The sequence below is a fragment of the Symphalangus syndactylus genome, chromosome 22 (genome assembly GCF_028878055.3).
Source record: "Symphalangus syndactylus isolate Jambi chromosome 22, NHGRI_mSymSyn1-v2.1_pri, whole genome shotgun sequence".
In the NCBI taxonomy this organism is placed as follows: Eukaryota; Metazoa; Chordata; class Mammalia; order Primates; family Hylobatidae; genus Symphalangus; species Symphalangus syndactylus.
The window spans coordinates 17,248,792-17,268,006 of record NC_072444.2 but is presented as its reverse complement, the minus strand read 5'-3'; the positions used below and the strand labels follow the sequence as shown (position 1 = coordinate 17,268,006).

Here is a 19,215-nt window from a genome sequence, read left to right as displayed (position 1 = left end):
TCCCGCCACTGCACTCCAGCCTGGGCAACAGATCGAGACTCCGTCTCAAAAAAATAAAAAGGAAAGAAGGAAGGAAGGAAGGGAGGAAGGGAGGGAGGGAGGGAGGGAGGGAGGGAGGGAGGGAGGGAGGGAGGGAGGGACGGAGAGAAGGAAAGGAAAGAAAGAAGGAAGAGCAGGCTGTGGGGATCTGGAGAGCATGGGCGGGGCAGGGAATTGGCAGAGGATGAGGTCTGACATGGATGGTCAAGGAACACCCAAGTGAAGAATCAGAAGGAAACAAGGTTGTCGGCCTGTAGATAGGTGGGGGAAGAGTGCTCCTGGAAGAGGGGGGTGCAAAGGTCCTCAGGAGAGAGCACGTCTAGCCTGTTAGGGGAAGGATCAGCAATGGGTGTGGCTGGAGCCAGGTGGGTAGAGCAGTCAGAGATGGGGGCAGGAGACACACAGTGTCACTCTGAGTCCGACGCAGAGCCACTGCAGGCGGCTGAGCGGGCAGTGGTGCCCGATGGGTGCCTTCAAATCTGCTCTTGGCTGCTGAGTTGAGATTAGGCAAAGGCAGAAGGCAGAAGACCAAGTAGAAGCTATTAGCATAATCTAAGTGACAGATGATGACCAGAGTGGTCCCCACAGGTGTCATGAGCAGTGGGCAGCTTCTGGGTATAGAACCTATTTATTTTTTAAAAAGTGATAATTTTATTGTAAAAGTAGCACTGAAGTAAATGCTAACCCATAATGTACATCATCGTTATACGTTATTTTTCCAGGCACAAAAGGTTCATTCTTACAGAAGCCATTATATTCTTCGCCAAAAACAAAAACACATGCTTTTTTTGAAAAATGGAAAACTTGGGAAATATAGAGAAGATTAAAGAGGAAAATAAAAATCATCCATAATCCTTTTGGTCAGAGATAACTGTTGTTAATATTTTGCATATATTTTTTTCATTCTTAATGACTAAATTTATGTTGCACATTACTTTCTTGCCAGTAGGCACACATGCATATTTTTAACATTTGTAATCTTAGCAAACACAGTTAAATATTCTTTCTCCAAATATCTACAGCCTTCATAATTATTTTAAGACTGAGTAATACTTCAACATGTTGATGTACCATAATTTATTAAACTACTTTCCCTTTATGGAAGGAACATCTATGTGTTTCCATTTTTTTTTTTTTTTTTTTTTTGCTATAGAAGTCTATGCTGAAATCTTCATTTAGGTAGCTTTTACATCTTTTGAATTACTTCTTTAGGACAAATGTCCAGGAATAGGATTGGTAGGTCAAATTACATAAAAATTTTTATGGATTTTGCTTTTACTTTTCAATGCATTATATAGCAAAGCACGTAACAACTTCATTGTAGCGTCTTCAGTTTTGTGGTTACTGCTTTTTAAAATTTTCCCTAATTTTGTTGATTGAAAATGGAAACTAAACTTCAAAAACTTTCCATGCTGCTGATTACTATTAAGTATTAACATTTCCCATGCCTCTCAACACGCTTTTAATACTAAAATGAAAACATGAAGGCACAGTTACCTTGTTGTCATAATCCAGACACTCTATTCCAATTAAAGCCAAGGAAAGTAGGACTGCTGGGGGCTGAGAGAGAAATGTCTTTGTTCTTACTATTCATATTTACATGAAGCATTACACCTCTCAAAGTATGTATGGTCTTGAACATGGTCTTGAAAATGCATGCAAGATTTTAATGAATCAAATCTTATTTAAATACATATCTTTTTGTTGAGCCAACAGATGGAACATGTACATGCAACAGACATGGGACATGACCATGACCATGAACCAGACTGGTCTCTGCTCTCGAGGAATTTCCAATCTAGTGGGAAGAGCCATGTGAATTTCAAACGGGCATATATGGTAAGAACAATACTAGCCTTTTATCTCACTTGTCCATAGTCAAGTGAGATATTGACTAGCACAACAGTGGCAGGAAATAGTCCTCTTCATCTACAATAAACAGTCTCTGGAAGGATGTCTGATTGCTCCACTTCGCAGCAGCCTGGTCAGAGCCTTTAGCATTCAGTCTGAGGACCAGGGCTACCAAGCCATGGTTTTCCAATGCCTTTTAATTTGGATTTAAAAAAAAAAAAAGAGCGTGGAGGAGGTGTCAGAGGCAGGTTGAGGCAAAGGCCAGTCTGGGAGCACAGGAAATCAGTTCACTCTGCAGACAGCGTTTGTCCCCACTGCCACTGAGGAGACATTCGTGGGTCTTACTGAAAATGCTCTTGCCCTTGGTCTTTCCTGTTCAGGCTACACTACCCTGCTCAGATCATTCCCTAGCAGGCCTGCCAGCCAAGGCATCTGGCATCAACCTGTCTAGAGTCCTCAGTCCCATCCTCCAAGAAGTCCAAGGTGTGAGTCACAGACACCTGCTCAAGAGAGAAACTCACATGCACATTCACAGTCCACCCAAGAGGCTGTCCCTTCACATTCAGGCAGAGGAACTGGAAGACCAGTGTGTAAACGGGGGTGTGGCTGGCAGACAAAGGCCAGGCTGCAAGCATTAGGGGAAATGCAGAAAGTCACCAGCAAATCCCAGACAGCACGCTTTCTACAGATTGGGATGGGTAACCCCCACTCAGTGTAGCCAGCAATGCCTCCCAAATGGCTTTTGAATTCTAAGACTATCCAATGGGCAAAAATAGAATAATGGATTTTTAAAATGGGGACTCCACATCCAAAAGACTCTGGAACTTTTAAAAAAGATCTGCCCCATATCAACTGAATTAATGTCTCTGGAGCTGGATTCTGGGAACCACTCTTTTAGAAACTCCCCAGGGAATGCTAAGGCTCAGCTGGGCTAAGAACTTCTGGGCTGGATGAAGTCATTTCAAGGTCCCTTCCAACACCTATGGTCTGTGACTCTCCAGAGCTGCCCTGTTCTCATATCTTTGCTCAGGCTTCCTCTTCCTCGACCCTAGCACCATTTGCCAGGAGGCCACCTTTCCGTGTCAGCTTCAGCCCTGATTTCCCTGAAGCTTGGCCAGAAGAGACCTCTCCCTCTCTTGAGTTTCTCCAGCTCATTATCTCCCTCAAATCATTTTATAAAACACTCCGATGTGGTGTAGAAAGAGCAGAGGATTCGGAATCAAGTGTCCCATGCTCTTCGTCTGGGTGGGTCATTGTTTCTCCAAGCCTCCATCTTCCCACCCACAAATGGAAACAAGTGCTCTGTGAGGGGTTGTTGTGAAGAGTCAGATGAAATAACATGCATGGAGAATGCTTTGACACCTGTAAAAATAGGTACAAATGCTCATTTTTATTTTAGCAGCTACCTATCTTCTATTGTTGTCATTTCTCTATTTGCTCCACAGACACTTGCTGAGCACCTGCTTTATGCGAAGCACTGGGGATACAAAAAGAAAGATGTGCCCACTGCCCTCCAGGAGCCCCCAGCCCAGTGCAGGGAGGCAGAGAGGTACACAGAAAGCTATCGTATCTATCACGAGATTAGCACAATTGTCAATTTTCTTCACCGATGCATCCCCGGTGCCTAAAACAGTGCCTGGCACAGGGCAGTTGCCCAGTGAGTGTGGAATGATGAATAAATTCAAGGGTATTATGGAATCACAGATTGAGGATGGGGGAGGCCTCTGGAAAGTAACACAGGAGCTGAGGGTCGAAGGGCTGAGTAGGAAAGAACCAGTGCACATCTGGCCTCTTCCACAAGGCTTTAAGGCCCTGCAAGGTCAGCTTGTGGCTAATTCATTGCTGTGCCTCTTGGTGCCTAGCAGTGGGCACTGTAGTTAATAGGTGTCAACCTCTCAGAAGTGAAACTGTTAAAGATCCTGCTTTAAAAAACAAAAAGCAATTCAGCATCATAGGCACAAAACTAAGCCACAAAAAGTCATTTAAGTTGCAAGGGTGCAAAGTTGTGAGTGCAAACAGGCTTTTTTCTGCAAAATGCTCAGATCTGAGATTCAACAATTGCTATCAGCCCTCTGACCCAGCCAGTAGCCAGCCTGCAGGGGACTATGTTTCTGAAGCATTTACACTGGGGGCCAGGTGAACAAGGAGGCTCACAGCCTAGCTGAGCTCCAGAAGCTCTGGCGTTTGGAGAACATCTTCCCTTATTTAATGCTTGGCCTATGCCTAAACTGACATACCTTATGTCAGGATAGGGTGGTTGGGCAAGTGGGTGTGTGTAGAGGTTGCTGTACAAGTCAAATGACATTTTCTCTGCCTGAAGGAGATCACAGAATTAGGGAATGTTGAGTTCAAAATTCCTACAGAACAACCTGCCTGTTGTACCAGCGTGTCATTTCCCCATTCTCCTCCCGCTTCTCCAACTACTGTTCAGTCTGTACCCCATTAACCTGCCTTTGCTTTTCTTCATTTTTTTATGATTACCTGAAATTATCTTATTTGTTGGCTTTTTTATTTATCACCTGTTTCCCCAACCCCAATATAAGGTTCATGAGAGCAGGGGCCTTGCCTGTCTGTGCCCCGGGCACCCAGTGCCTGGCTGGTAAGCACATATTGAATAATAAATGAGCGTCCCATGAACTCAAGAGCACACTCCTCTTGCATTGGTTCGAGGCCTTTGGAAAATGGCAACCTAAAGGTTCATTATCTAAGAGGAAGAGGAATCTCCAGATTCCTAGATGTATCTTCTTTAAGCCAGTGCTGCTGACTTAACCTCAACTACCGGAGGACAACCTGAGCCACAAAAAGTCATTTAAGTTGCAAAGGCAAAAAGAGCTCTTTCTATAGCATGATGGGTGGTGAAGTGCAAGCTCCGTGGGCCCAGATCACCAGAGCTCAATTCCAGGTCTCCCACCTACCCATCAGGCCACCTTGGGCAGTTAGTTGGCCTCTCTGTGCCTTAGTTCCCAGTGTTGAAAACACGGGTTGTTAGTGTACTTACCTCCCAGGGTTGTGGAAATTAAACGTGTGGATACACATGAAGCTCTCAGCATCCAACATGGCACCTGGACAGCATCATTGTCACCATCCTTGCCAACCACTTTGTAAGCTAGGGACTTGTCTCCATTTTAAAAACAGTGAGCTCAAGAACATGGGTGGACATGCTTGCAGTGTGCTCAAATGCAGCCTTAAAGTAAGAGGAGTAGCCCTGAGCAGGGAGTCAAATGGCTGGTGGGCCACCAAGGGCTCTCTGTCCACTGCCCACATAGCCCTGCTATGGCCCTGCCTCATCAGTCAGCTTTCACCCTCTCCCCAGGTGCTTCTTCTTGGTCCCTCTCTCACAGCCAGGCCATTTGGTCACTCTACAACGCTACCTGGCATACCTCCGAGAGAGCTTACTACCTTTCACCACCCCCCATGGAAATGCACCACAATGCCCCCCACCTCTGCTGGCCCAGACATGAGTTCAAATCTGTGGAACCCCTTGCCATGAAGTGCCTGGTCTGTGTGTAGAGCTTTCCCCAGGTAGTAGAAAGAAGAAGATGGCCTCTGTTTTGCCCAAGGCCTCACTCTTTCTGTGTCGAAGCTGCACTGTCCAGACAGTGAAAGTGCCCAGAGAACTTCCTACATGGCCATCTGGGGTGCTGTTTCTTCGGTGGAACCTGGGGTGAATTTCTAGCTAAAACAAGGGAGCGATGAGGAGAATGGAACGAACTTGTTTTTGGTGTCTACTAAGAACTTCATAGACTCTCGTTTGATCTTCAGGGTGTTCCCCTGAGACAAACGTCTTACCTCCATTCTACAGAGGAGGAAATGGGACTCAGAGAGGAAGAGCAACTTGGCCAAGGTGGCACAGCCACTGAGCAGAGGGCTGGAATTCAGACCCAGTGTCTCTAATGGCGAAATCCTGCTCGGTGACTGTGGTAGGACAGAGGAGGCAAAGGGGTGAGGAGGGGCATTTAGAATCTGGGGGGCAGGGGGGAAGGGGCACCAGGATCAGCCAGCCCATCTGTGCAGGAAAAACCGGCGGGTGGTTCTGAAATACTTTGACCCCCCCAACTCAAGATGAGAGCCCCTGCTACAGAGTTCAGAGGACATTTCAAGTCCAGGCCCTAGTGCTTTGGCATTTTGTTATTACAAAAATGAGGAGGTGATTACATGGTGTTTACCATCCTTTAATCATTAATGACACAACTTTCATGTCTAGGACAATTTCTGGTGTAAATGTTCACACTGTGCCTTTGAAGGAGGCTGAAAGAGACCACATATGGCAAGTCCCAAAGAGTGTTATCCAAGGCCAGGCTACATTGTTCTGCAATACCCAAGCCCCATGCAGAAAGTGGCAGTGGGGTCGGCAAGGGCGGCCGCCTCTCAAATAGCAGGAAACATATCGGGCGAGCAGAAGGTTCCTTCACAAAACAGTGTGCGAAGACAGAGATGGAAAGTAACCACAGCAGACACTCCCCGGGGTCCCTTTCAGAGCTGGGGTGCAACTGAGTCTGAGGAGGCAACAGAAGATGGAGAAGAGAAACTCCCCAACCCCCACCTCCTGCCTATCAGACAGGTTTTTATTTCTTAGGCTACAGACAAAAAAGAAATTCCTTTACTCGGCCCGGCGCGGTGGCTCACGCCTGTAATCCCAGCACTTTGGGAGGCCGAGGCGGGCGGATCACGAGGTCAGGAGACCGAGACCATCTTGGCTAACACAGTGAAACCCTGTCTCTACTAAAAATACAAAAAATAAGCCGGGTGTGGTGGCGGGCGCCTGTAGTCCCAGCTACTCGGGAGGCTGAGGCCGGAGAATGGCGTGAACCTGGGAGGCGGAGCTTGCAGTGAGCCAAGGTCATACCACTGCACTCCAGCCTGGGCAGCAGAGCGAGACTCCGTCTCAAAAAAAAAAAAAAGAAAGAAATTCCTTTACTCAATTCAAACACTGCATCTTACCCATCAAGTCAGACTTTTAGAAAATTGCTGTAAACCCTGGCATTGCATACAGAGGGCACTGCATTCATCAAACACCTAATGTCTGTTAAACATCAGGTTCTGGCCAGGCCTCAGGGACACAGGCCTGCCCTGGAAGAGGTCATCGTCTATAAGGGAGGCACAAGAGTTTTAGCTGGTGTGTGAGGGTTGCCCTACCAGGTAGCTGCAGGAAGGCCCTTGTTGGAAGAAGTCAGCAAAGGCCACACAGGCAGGCCACCCTGCCTCTGAGTTTTGATTGGTGAAACAGGAGCTTGCTGGGCAGAGAAGGGGGTAGGGAAGGGCCTTCCAGGCAGGGGAAAGGGCATGTCCTGAGCTTGGAAGGAGAAAGGGCCTGCCCTCCCAGCACATGGCGAGTTCAGAGTGGCTAGTGCCAACGCTTCCAGAGAGATAGTTAGGCAAGGGGATTGCAAAGGTCCCTGAAGACCACGCCAGGGTGTGTGGATTTGACCTGTAGGCAAAGGAGAGCCAGTGGCGATTTTAATCCAGGGCTGTATAAGGACCCAAGTCAGAAGCTCATCTTAGAAGGGCCTCTCTGGCGGCTGCATGCAGGGGAGCCAAGAGTGAGACCGACAGGAGGCATGGAGGTCCGTTTGGAGGCCTATGCTGAGGCTGGTGCAGTGTAAGCAGGGCCTTGCTGCAAGGCACCAGGCAATGAATAAGGCTCTTGGATAAAGGACAGCCTGGAGCCTTTGTATTTGCAACCCCACTGCTGTCTTCACATAACCCAGACCGCCAACATACCCTGGAGGGCTGCTGTTGGTGCCTGACCAGTGCCCGTGGACATGCAGTCTGGGCTTCTTCCAACACTTTCTCCAACACTGTCATTGTCACTGTCACTTTCACAGCTTGGCCTGTGACAGGTACGCCCAAGAGCAGATGGGACCTTCTGCAGTGGCCAAGGCCACCAGTTCTCCTTGACTTCTGCCTCTATTTCCCCTTTCAGACAAAGGGATACTGTCCTCCCCCAATAATGGTATCTTAAATAACGTAAGGCAGCAAATACTCCCGAACGCTTGCTGTGTGTCAGGCACTGAAGCATAAGCTTTTTGTGGATTCTCTTTTGTTGTGATTGTTTTGTTTTGTTTTGTTTGAGACAGGGTCTCGCTATGTTGACCAGGCTGGCCTTGAACTCCTGGGCTCAAGGGGTCCTCCCACCTTAGTCTCCCAGGTAGCTGGGATTACAGGCGTGCACTACTGTGCCTAGCTTTTAAAAATTTTTTTTAAATGGATTCTGTTTTGCTTTTGCTTTAAACATACGTAGGCAGCCTTAAGTTTGTCTCATCCTCGCAGTGGAACCTAAGAATTGCTGTTCATAGTGTTTAACAAGTAAGAACAACACATGCTGTTCAGTAAAGGGTAGGTGAAGCTGTACACATATTACATTTTTAAAAAAACTTTTTTTTGTTTTGTTTTTGAGAGAAGGTCTTGCTCTGCTACCCAGGCTGGAGTGCAGTAGCAAGACCATAGCTCACTGCAGCCTCAAAGTCCTGGGCCCAAGTAATCCTCCTGCCTCTCAACCTCCAAAGTAGCTGGGACTACAGGTGTGCACCACTGTACCTGGTGGATTCTCTCTCTCTCTCTCTCTTTTTTTTTTTTTTTTTTTTTTTTGAGACGGAGTCTTGCTCCGCCACTCAGGCTGGAGTGCAGTGGCGTGATTTCAGCTCATTGCAACCTCTGCCTTCTGGGTTCAAGCAATTCTCCTACCTCAGTCTCCTGAGTAGCTGGGATTACAGGCATAGGCCACCATGCCCGGCTAATTTTTTTTTTTATTTTAATAGAGACGGGGTTTCACCATGTTGGCCAGGCTAGTCTAGGAACTCCTGACCTCAGGCGGTCTGTCCGCCTTGGCCTCCCAAAGTGCTGAGATCCAGGCTTGAGCCACCGTGCCCGGCCTGGATTCTCTCTTTCAACCACACAACAATCCTAATGGTGGCTCTAGAAGAGTAAGCAATACCTACAATGACGGAGGGTCCTTGAAAGGAAGGGAGAGCCACTGAAAATCATCTGCATCCTGAAACCACAAACCAGCTGCTTCTTGACAACGGAGTACACCATATAGAGAAGGCTCTTCCTTCTCACCACCCTCCTCCCTCCACATCCCACCAGAAATCTGGGGCTTTTCTTCTTTAAGTCCTCTGGTGAATGCTCTTTGTCTATTAGAAATGTCTGTTGAATATTTACCACATTAAAAAAAGTCTTCATTAATTGATGAGGTGAGTTTTCTTTGAGGATGTTCATTTCTCCCCAAGCTGGGAAATGGCTCTGACATTTAATGAGGTGGTCTGTGGCTTTCACGGCGTGCTCATTAGTTACACTTCTCAATTCCTGGCTTAAAAAAGAGACATTAAACTCCTACAGGTGCACAATGAATTCCTTTGCCCCTAACATTGACCCCTCTATAATGAGGCTCTAGAGAGTGCCTTGGAAGCTGTTTCATGCCAAGTATCAGGTTGGTGCAAAAGTAATCGCGGTTTTTGCCATTTAAAAGTAATGGCAAAAACCACAATTACTTTTGGACCAACCTACTATTTACTGCATGGAATGCTATTTGGGGAGATGAGGGAAGTATGAGCTGCAGCTGGTCCAACTGGTTAGAAATGCGTCAAAGCAGGATTCTACTGTGATTCACTTAGGAAGATAACTCAGCTGGCAGTGCGAAGCAAGACCAGAAGGGTTCTAGACAATTGCTTCTGCAAACTTTCTCATGTGCCATTTTAAGAAATGCTATATTTCTTAAAAATGACTAGCTGTCAGCAGGTGCTTTTCATGGATGGAGGTTTACGTTGCTAAGTTAAGGATGACAGTTCTTTGTTCTTTTATGAAAAGGCCAGCAAACCAGCCTGGGCAACACAGTGGGACTCTGTCTCTACAAAAAGATTTTTTAAAAAATTAGCCAGGTGCAATAGTGCACACCTGTAGTCCCAGCTACTCAAGAGGCTGAGGCGGAAGGATCGCTTGAGCTTGGGAGCTCAAGGCTGCAGTGAACCATGATTGCCTCACTGCACTCCAGCCTAGATGACAGAGTGAGACCCCGCATCCAAAAGAAAAGAAAAGGCTAGCAGAAAGTTCTGCCATCATTAGGGCCGTATGCCAAAGAGATGTCCCATGCAGTGCCTGAGAAGGTGAAGATAGTGGGGTTCGGCCAGTACTCCCCCATAATCCAGAGGTCAAAGTGTGCCAGTAGGGAATGCAGACTCAGGGGAAAGACGCACTGGAGTGAGGTCAGAGAGCAGAGAGCGGAGCCTCTGAAGCCGTTTGAAATGGCAACTCTCGCTTCCCTAGGGAGCCACAGATATTTAGAAGATGCAGTTTCTCCTCTGGTCTTCTTGAAGCAGAATCAGGAACCACCCAGGAAAATGCCTGTCAGAGTTCTGTGGCTTGGGCCTTCTAGGGAAGGTGGTATCCAGTGGGCCACATGCTGATAGCAAGCAATGTGGTGGGCCCAACCTCCCTTGAGTTATTATTGAATCCAAGTATTTCCTAGAATAAGGTTAACAGCTAGATACCAGAAATATGTTTTCACTAGTACAACTGCCCTGTCTGAGCAGGGTTCTCTCAGAAGACCACCTAATTACACTATTGTCTGGGGAAAAGACTCCTGGCCTCCATACTAGGAGATCTTACTCCAGTCTTGACTGCCATTTACAAGCTTTAGCCTTTCTTGGCCAGGTGTGGCTCACGACTGTTATCCCAGCACTTTGGGAGGCTGAGGTGGGAGGATTGCTCTAGGCCAGGAGTTCAAGACCAGCCTGGGCAACATAGCAAGACCTCATCTCTACTTTTTTTAAAAAAGCTTTAGCCTTTTTGAACCTTATCCAACATGCAAAGATGTTAACACCTGCCCTGCCTGCTTTCCAAAACGGTTCTGAGGAACAGAGAGAGAAGAAACATGGAAACACTTTGTAAACTCAAAGAGCCTGTGCCCACGCCAAGTTAGGAAGTTAAATGTCACAGTGGCTCATATGGACCTGAGCCTTTAGACCAGATCTGAGCCCCAAAGTCTCCTGTTTCTGCTGACCAAATCCCTTACAGAATAGTCCTTAAAGCCTGGACATTGACCTTAATTTCAGGTTCCCTAGACACTCATGTAAAACGTCAAATCTTTACAAGTACTCTAGATGCTAAAAGTTGTGTATTCTCAAAAGATAAAAAAAACAAGAAAGAATCAAATACTTCCATGCCAAAAAATATCCAGTGTCTCCCAAAACGTGGACGTACAACGCCTGCACACTATCTGGAGCCCAGACCTGGTCCATAAAGCAGGAACTGGCCTCGTCCATCAGGATTATCAGCTGGAAGGTCAAAGTTAGAAAGGCCTCTGAGCCACTTTCTTTTGGAGGGAGGTGGATGCCAAGACCAGCTATCTTAGAAACCAAGGGGAGGTGCAGAGTGACCAGGTGGTCATCCTCCCAAATACAGAAAACAAAACAACTCTTTCCCTAAATTCCACTTCCAGAAGGATTCGCATTTTGCACTTGTGAAATGTTTTCCTGGCTGAGAGCTGACCTACATTGCCATTCCTACCCACACTGGTAATTGTTTACCACAGGGTGCCTGTTCTTTGGCCACCGTCCTTACTCTGGTGTTCAGCCTGTTAATTGGTTTCCAGTGGTTCTGTTGCACCAACTGCACTGAATCCCTCCCCGGGATCTATCCACTGCTTCCTTGGGCATGCTTAAGGGGACAGATACCCCCAAAGGCATCACAGTGACCCCAAAGAGGCATTCCACCCACAAAAGCCATCTTTGAAGAAGGGGGTCACTTAAAGCTGTCCTTGAAAAATGTTTGTGACCACATAAAAATGGAGAAGGCAGGGGTACAAGGGGAATAAGAGGGGAAGGCAGGCAGGTGAACGTGATGGAGATGTGTTCTCTCTTCTTTCTTTCTTAAGGCCAAAGAATGAGCAAAGCGGAAAAGAATTGTGGGGGCAGAGAGGGAAGTTGGCTCAAATGTTCCACTGAAGGAGACGCAGGGGAGCTCTAGTTTCTTGGCTGAGAAACCTAAGAGTCCATCTAGTACAAGCCAAAGAGTCTATAGGGTCACGAATCGAAGCGCCCTCATCGGGTCACAGTTGAGAGCCCTTCCATGTGACCAAGTCTGATCTTTTCATTCTCCAGATGAGGAGATTGGATCAGAGAAGGAGTGACTTAGCCTCCACTCTGAGTGGAGGCATCTAGACTAGCTCCTTAGACTTCCTGACTCCCAAGCCTTTCTGCTCATTGGACAAATGCCATTTATACCTTCCCCTGAGAGCTCCATATAAGCAAAACTTTTTCATCTGTTTTTGCTTTTGTTTGTTTTTTGAGACAGGGTCTCACTCGGTCACTCAACTGGAGTGCAGTGGTATGATAATGGCTCACTGCAGCCTCAACCTCCTGGGCTCAAGGGATCCTTCCACCTCAGCCTCCTGAGTAGCTGGGACTACGGGTGCACACCACCATACCTGGCTAATTTTTTTTTTTTTTTTTTTTTTTTAGAAATGGGTCTCCCTATGTGCCCAGGCTGGTCTCGAACTCCTAAGCTCAAGTGATCCTCCCACCTTGACCTCCCAAAGTGCTGGGATTACAGATGTGAGCTACCACGGCTGCCCTGTCTGTTTTATTCGCACCTGTCTCCTGAGAGCCTTGGAAAATACTGACACATGGAAAGAACTCAGTAAACATCTTTTGGGAAAAGGAATGTCCTACTTAGCTACCCTTTCACCTTAAGGCATAGAGGATTTGAGGTATCTTCAGGCTGTGTGAGGGCTCTGACCTGTGTTACATGGGGGTTCCCTTAGGCTTAGTCATCTGTGGAGGGTTGCTGTTATGACAGTCTGGGGCTCATCACAGGGTGGATTCTGTCATGTGGGAGTTGCAGGAATGGAAAGGCATATGAAATTGTGAATTGTTCAAAAGTCTTTTAGTGAAAGGAATTCAGTAAGGAAAAGAGAAGAACCAGCCAATGCAGAACAACTAGCAGGCTAACAGTCTCAAGATCAAGGCCAGGAGAGGAAGGAAAGGGGCTCTGGCATGTGTGGTTGGGGAGGGACAGGCTCAGTGCAGGACACTGAGTCACACGCTGAGGGCCCTGCCAGTGTCAAAGGCGAAAGGCTTGTCTGAGAGTTCTTCTGATAAATGATCACAGAGCTTTCAGGATACACTGGCTTTTAGACTATGCTGGGGATATCACTGGGATGCATTTGGAGCCAGGTCTCTGGTTAGAAGCACACCCCAGTTATGACGGTGTTTCTGTGGGAAAATATGGTCTGCATCATGAAGATATTCTTTACAACCCCTTTTCCAGGATGTGTTGGCCTGGAAAACCGAACTGTCTATGAGTCTACCTCTCAACAGGCTCCCGGGCACTGAAACAAAGCCCAGTTGTAACCAAGTGCGTTGGAGGAGAAGCATTTTGGAGGGGCAGGACAGTGACCCTGGAGAGGAGACAGAACCAGGTGGAGCAGGCCCTGGAGAGGGGCCAGCTCTCTGTGTAGGGGCAGCTTGGGGCAAACCTGGGGCAAACCAGGCCATGTGATGCTGCACTGTGACTCGGCCAGTGCCCTGGGCACCTGAGGGTTTGTCAAGTCTTGGCCAGTTCAGGACATTCCACTCCACAAAGGTCTCTGAGTCAGATTCCCTAGGCTACAAGAGAAAAGGGCATTGAAAGTTTCCCTTACTCAAATCAGCTTTTTAAAAAATGAAATCAAAGGAGTGAGTTTAAAGGTTAACTGCGCACCCTTCATACTAACGTGTACAGCTTGAAACTCTGCCAGCAACCTTCGGTTTAAGGCAAGATGGGGTTGGTCCTTCCTGCTGGGATGATGGTCTAGGAGTTAAGGGAAGTGCCCAGGCTCTGAAGGAAGAGAATGCAGCCGAGAGATCCTTTTGCTGTTTTAGGATAGCCATGAGAAACTAGACTACGATGTATCCCAAAGCATAGCCATATGTTTCAAGTCAACATTTAGGATTTTCTTTTGAAGGAATGAAGTTAGGCATTGGTTTTAACCTTTCCCTCCACCCCTGAAACTGACACTGAATAATGCAGCTGGCATTTCCCCCTCCACAATCGTGGGCAACAGTCTACTGCGTGGATATGCCTTTTAGCTGTAGATTGGCTGAGAAGTCCAAGTACTGCGCAGTTCCTCACAGCAGTCCTGTTTCATCCAGGTCACGGCAGTCTCCAGAGAGCAGAAAACAAGGGTGCTGGCCCCACCCCTTGTCTGGAATCTCAAGACCAGAAACCCAGAGTTGCTGGAGTTTCTAAGAAGCAGGAGAAGGAGGTAGAACTGAGATCAGAGGCTCAAATTTCTCCTTATCAGGGAAAAGGGGAAAAGAAACGCTGGGGCCGACATTCCATAAACTCTCGTTCCCTTCTCTACCTGCAGGGCACAAGTGACCCTCTGTGGCCTCTCTTGCTCCCTAACCCAGTGTAATTCACATGATCTTATCCTGTGTGAGTTTCAGGGCCAATTGGAGTGTAAGGGGCAAGGCAGACAACTGAATTCTCTCTAGCCCTGCACCCATCACTGAGACTCCAGCCAAGGCATTCTGTAGAACAGTAAATAACTGACAACTTCTCTTTAGACATCAGCCCCCAGCATATGTTCACCTCCACCTCAGCGAGCTCTGAAATGCCACTCAACCGAAATTAGCTTTTTCACCTTCTGGTTTCCTCACCATGGCATGGTGCCAAGACTGCTGAACTGTGTCTCAAATGATGAGATTCTGTAGCGTCAAAGCTGCCACTGGCTGGCTGTGTGACATTCAGGAAATCCACTTCCTTCTCTGGATTTGCTTTGGCCTCAAGCTCCTTTGGTATCAAACGAGGACGGTTGATTCTCTCTCAGTCCATTTCAAGGTTTCTCCACTAATTAAAAAAAAAAAAAAAAAAAAAAAGCAACTGGGGGCTGTTTTCTTTCTTCCACTAGATGGCGCTATGTCTCCAACTGCAGCTGGCCAGGCCGGGAGCGCTACCGAGGGCATTTGTTCAGGGGTTCCACTTGGCCGAGCACAGCTGAGGCGCTGGAGGCGGCTGCTCTCCCAGGACCCGGCCAAGAGGGTGCAATCCGGCTCTGCAGGTTGAATCAGGACAAAACAGGAAATGGCCAGGAGCTTAAACTGCAAAAAGCAATTTGGTTTTAAAAGCGCAAAGCTTAGGATTGGACAGGCCAGGCAAGTTCCTGAAGGCAGGTTCCTGGGCTCTGAACCCCATACGGGCACCCTGTTTCCCCAGCACAGGCCACCAGAAGATTCTGGCGCAGGATCTGTGCTGGGTCTTCATCTGCAGCTCACCTTTCTAGAATGTCAGCCTCTAAAAATTCTAGAATGTAGAACCAAACGCTTGAAGCATTAGAAGGGACTTTAGGGCCAGTGCCCTCCGCTGCAGATTCTGGCCAAGGCATCCCAGAGGGGTGGCGTCCAGGTCACTGTGACCATCACCTTTCCTCATCTCTGTTCAAGTGGAAGATGACAAGCCTGACATCCCTTTCCTTTTAGCTATCATCTGGATAATCTTTTTTTTTTTTAGAGAAGGTCAGATAGTTCAAGTCAACAAATGTTCAAGAATAACAGTGTTTTAAAATGTAATCAGTAATGCTTTTTTTGAATACTTAAATTAATAAAGTATCGGGTAAAAATACTTATGTCTTCTGTAGCACGGGGCGGGGTGGGGGGTGGAACTGAATAAAAGGTATCTAAAGCTACGTGAAATATTTGGATATAGACGGGCAAATGCTAGAGTATAAGGAACAAATAGAAAGATGGAAGATGGTTTAGTTTGTGGCATTTCTGTATTATGGATAATTTTTTTCTTCTTAAATTTAGAATGTTTGGCCGGGCGTGGTGGCTCACGCCTGTAATCCCAGCACTTTGGGAGGCTGAGGCAGGCGGATCACTTGAGGTAGGGAGTTCAAGACCAGCCTGACCAACATGCAGAAAACCCGTCTCTACTAAAAATACAAAAAAATTAGTCGGGCGTGGTGGTGTGCGCTTGTAATCCCAGCTACTCAGGAGGCTGAGGCAGGAGAGGACTGCTTGAACCTGGGAGGCGGAGGTTGCAATGAGCCAAGATAGCGCCATTGCACTCCAGCCTGGGCAACAAGAGCGGAACTCCATCTCAATAAAAAAAATTTAGAATGCTCTTAGCTTTGCTCTGACGTTTGAAAAATATCAATAGCAAATCCCTAATGACTAGGATCTACTGACTTCTAAAAAGCCTCCTGTATTTTCCTAAAATTTTCCCCCTTTCAAGTTCTCTGCCCAAAGGTCAGCATTTCCTTGCAATGTGACTATTTTTCAGTTATTTTAAAGATTCTCTCTCTGAACTTCACCACTGATGCTTTTCCCATTGATTTGTTAAAATGTCATATTTTGGCTATGACAGAATAATAATTTGTTCTTCCTTCATTAAAATAGGGGCAATACAATATCAAAAACATTTATAAAAAATTCTTGTATAATCTCACCATTATAATATAACTTCCTTCACTATGTATAGTTCTGTCTGGAGGCTGGCCACATATATAGGTATTTTTATATAGTTGTAATCATAGAGTATATGTTATTTTACAGGATACTTCTTTTTAAAGACTTGCCAAATTTTTATCCGGTATGTTGCCAATGCCAAAGTGTCAATACCTAATTCAAAGATCCTTCAGAAGGATGTTCAGTGAAAAGCCAAAATGATACTGGGGAATTTCATTACCTAACGTGACCTACTTAGTTCTCAGACACAGTAATACCTGTGGGTTCTGAACAGAATAAAAGAGGCGTCCACATATGTGATTCAGTCACCCTTGGCTCGATCCTCCAGTATCGTTTTGGCTTTTAAGTGAATGTTGTTCTGAAGGATCTTTGGATTATGTATTGACACTTGGGCAACAGAAACAGATATTGGATAAAAATTGCCCTCTCTGCACTCCTCTGAGTGTCTCTGTTTAGCACTTTAGAAGTTCTCTCTCCCGTCGTTTCTCATTCACCTGTCTGTGTGTGGTGGAGCTGGTGTAGCCTCTCCTATCTTTCTCTCCTGGCGCACTGCTAAGCACAGCACTGTCCACCCCGGAGTTTACCCCATGAGACACCCCTAGGAGTGCATCTTGTTTTGTCAAAAACGATGGGCTACAGCCTATGGCAGAAATCAGGCTCCTTGAAAGAAGGTAGGAAAGAAGAAGGAATTATCCTCCAATTCCCAGTGTTAAAGAAGAAGGAGAAATGTCTCTCAAGTACTAAGAATTTGCATTCCAACTCCTACCTGGCAAGAAGCTATGGTACCAACCACCACAATCACACAGGTTTATGCACACCATTAACTGCCCCAGTCCTTCCACAAACTCAATGATATCCTTCACTGGTCTATGAAAATCTAGAGGATCCAGAACAGCTCCTTTTTCCAGGGTAGTGCTACCTGCTCACCCACCCACACATCAGGAAGCCTCTAGGTGCTGAGCCTTCCTGAGAAGAAGCAGGAGTGATGTCAATTAAAGAGACAGGGGAGTCACTTCAAGACCAGATATATTTTTTGCTGCACAAAGAGGTTCAGAAATCACTTCACAACGCAGTATTTGTGCTTTAAGTACCTACAGAACAAGTCAAGATCAGTGCTAATGTTTAATGAAAACAAATACAAAATAAACGACTATTGTATCCTTCAATTTTGCTCAGAGAAGCCTTGCAGATACCAGTAACGAGACATGGCAGGGCGGTAATTAAAATGCAGACTTTGCTTTCATGCCATTACCGGGTCAGCATGGGCACGACTTGCTAAAATCCTTCCCGGTGATGGCATTTACTTGATACTTCTCTGCAATGTTATATTAAAATATTCCATGCAACCCCAGATTCCAGGACAAAATAGGTACATTTTAATGAAGCTTTATCACACAGTCATCTATTTATACCCTGCCTTGAGTCAGAGGGACTTAGGTAGCCAATAACGACAACAATAATAATAGAAACAGTTGCCATATGTGGAGAACTATTACATGTCAGACACTGCATATGAGGTGCTTTATTTACATTGCCTATAATTTTACAGAAATCCCTCCAGGAGAGATGGCATTAGAGAGGGGGCAGGTGCAGAGGTTAAGAACTCAGGCCCTAAAGTCTATTTGGCTTTGATCCTGACCCCACCACCTACTAGCTATGAGACACCAGCAAGTTACCTAAACTCTCTGGGTCTCAGTGCATTGTCTGTACAATATAATACAGATATTAGTAACTACCTCATAAGGTTGAGGATTAAATGAGATCAGCCATATACAGTGTTGAGAACAGTGCCTGGCACATAGGGAGGGCTCAATTAACATTAGTACAGTGGCAGAGACTTTTAATGGTCACCCATAGCCCATGTGCTCTTCTAAACTTCCAATCTCCTAGGAGTTAGGCAAAGCCATGTGGCTGGTTTTAGTCAATGAAATATGAGTGGAGGTGACATGTGTCATGTCTGGACACAATGTTTAACAGCCAGTGCATGGCCTTTTTAGTGCTCTCTTCCCTGCCTCAGTGACCCTTGAAGCTGCCTGTTGGTGGCAACACCAGATGGAAGATAACTGCATCCCGGGGTCCCCAGATGGGGCAGGGCCCCGGTGATGCACATCAAATTTTGCTTGAGCAAAAAATCGATTTTTGCTGTACTAAGCTCCTGATGTTTCCAGACTTACTTGTTTCTGCAGCATAGTATACCCTAGCCCTAGCCCTGACTAGCACAGATATTGGATACAAATTGCCCTTTCTGCACTCCTCTGGGTGTCCTCTGGGTGTCTCTGTTTAGCCCTTTAGAAGTTCTCTCTCCTGTAGTTTCTTGTTCACCTGTCTGTATGTAGTGGAGCTGAGGTAGCATCTCCTTTCTTTCTCTCCTGGCCCACGGCTATTATGTTCTTTTTTTTTTTTTTTTTTTTTTTGAGGCAAGGTCTGGCTCCTCTGCCATGCAGGCTGTAGTGCAGTGGCATGATCACAGCTCACTGCAGCCCCAAACTCCTGGGCTCAAGTAATCCCCTCCCACCTCAGCCTCCTGAGTAGGTGGGACCACAGGTGTGTGCCACCATGCCTGGCCAATATTCTTATTATTTTATTTTATTTGTGGAGATGGAGTCCTGCTATGTTGCCCAGGCTGGTCTCAAACTCCTGGGCTCAAGCCATCCTCTCCTCAGCCTCCCAAAGTGCTGAGATCACAGGTGTGAGCCACTGTGCCCAGTCTATGTGGTTCTTATTACCTTCTTTTTACACTTAAAGAAGCAAAGGTTTAACTAGCCAAAGGGAGCACCTCCATTCAAACTCAGCTATGGGCCAGGTGCAGTCCCAGCACTTTTGGAGGCTAAGGTGGGAGGATCACTTGAGGCCAGGAGTTCAAGACAAGCCTGGACAACAT

At 46.5% G+C, this 19,215-nt stretch overlaps 1 long non-coding RNA gene across 2 annotated transcripts in view; it reads right to left on the bottom strand.

Moving 5' to 3' along the window:
* Positions 1 to 8,959: 8,959 nt before the first annotated feature.
* The window catches only part of LOC129472433 (uncharacterized), a 36,130-nt gene continuing 25,874 nt past the window's right edge, over positions 8,960 to 19,215 (bottom strand). The window contains exons 2-4 of one of the 2 annotated variants that reach the window (XR_008653932.2): positions 14,529 to 14,718; positions 13,601 to 13,704; positions 8,960 to 9,199 (exon numbers count right to left, since the gene is read on the bottom strand). This is a non-coding gene — a long non-coding RNA (uncharacterized lncRNA). The remainder of the gene's footprint in view (positions 9,200 to 13,600; positions 13,705 to 14,528; positions 14,719 to 19,215) is intronic. The other variant, XR_010118937.1, reaches the window with a different exon arrangement.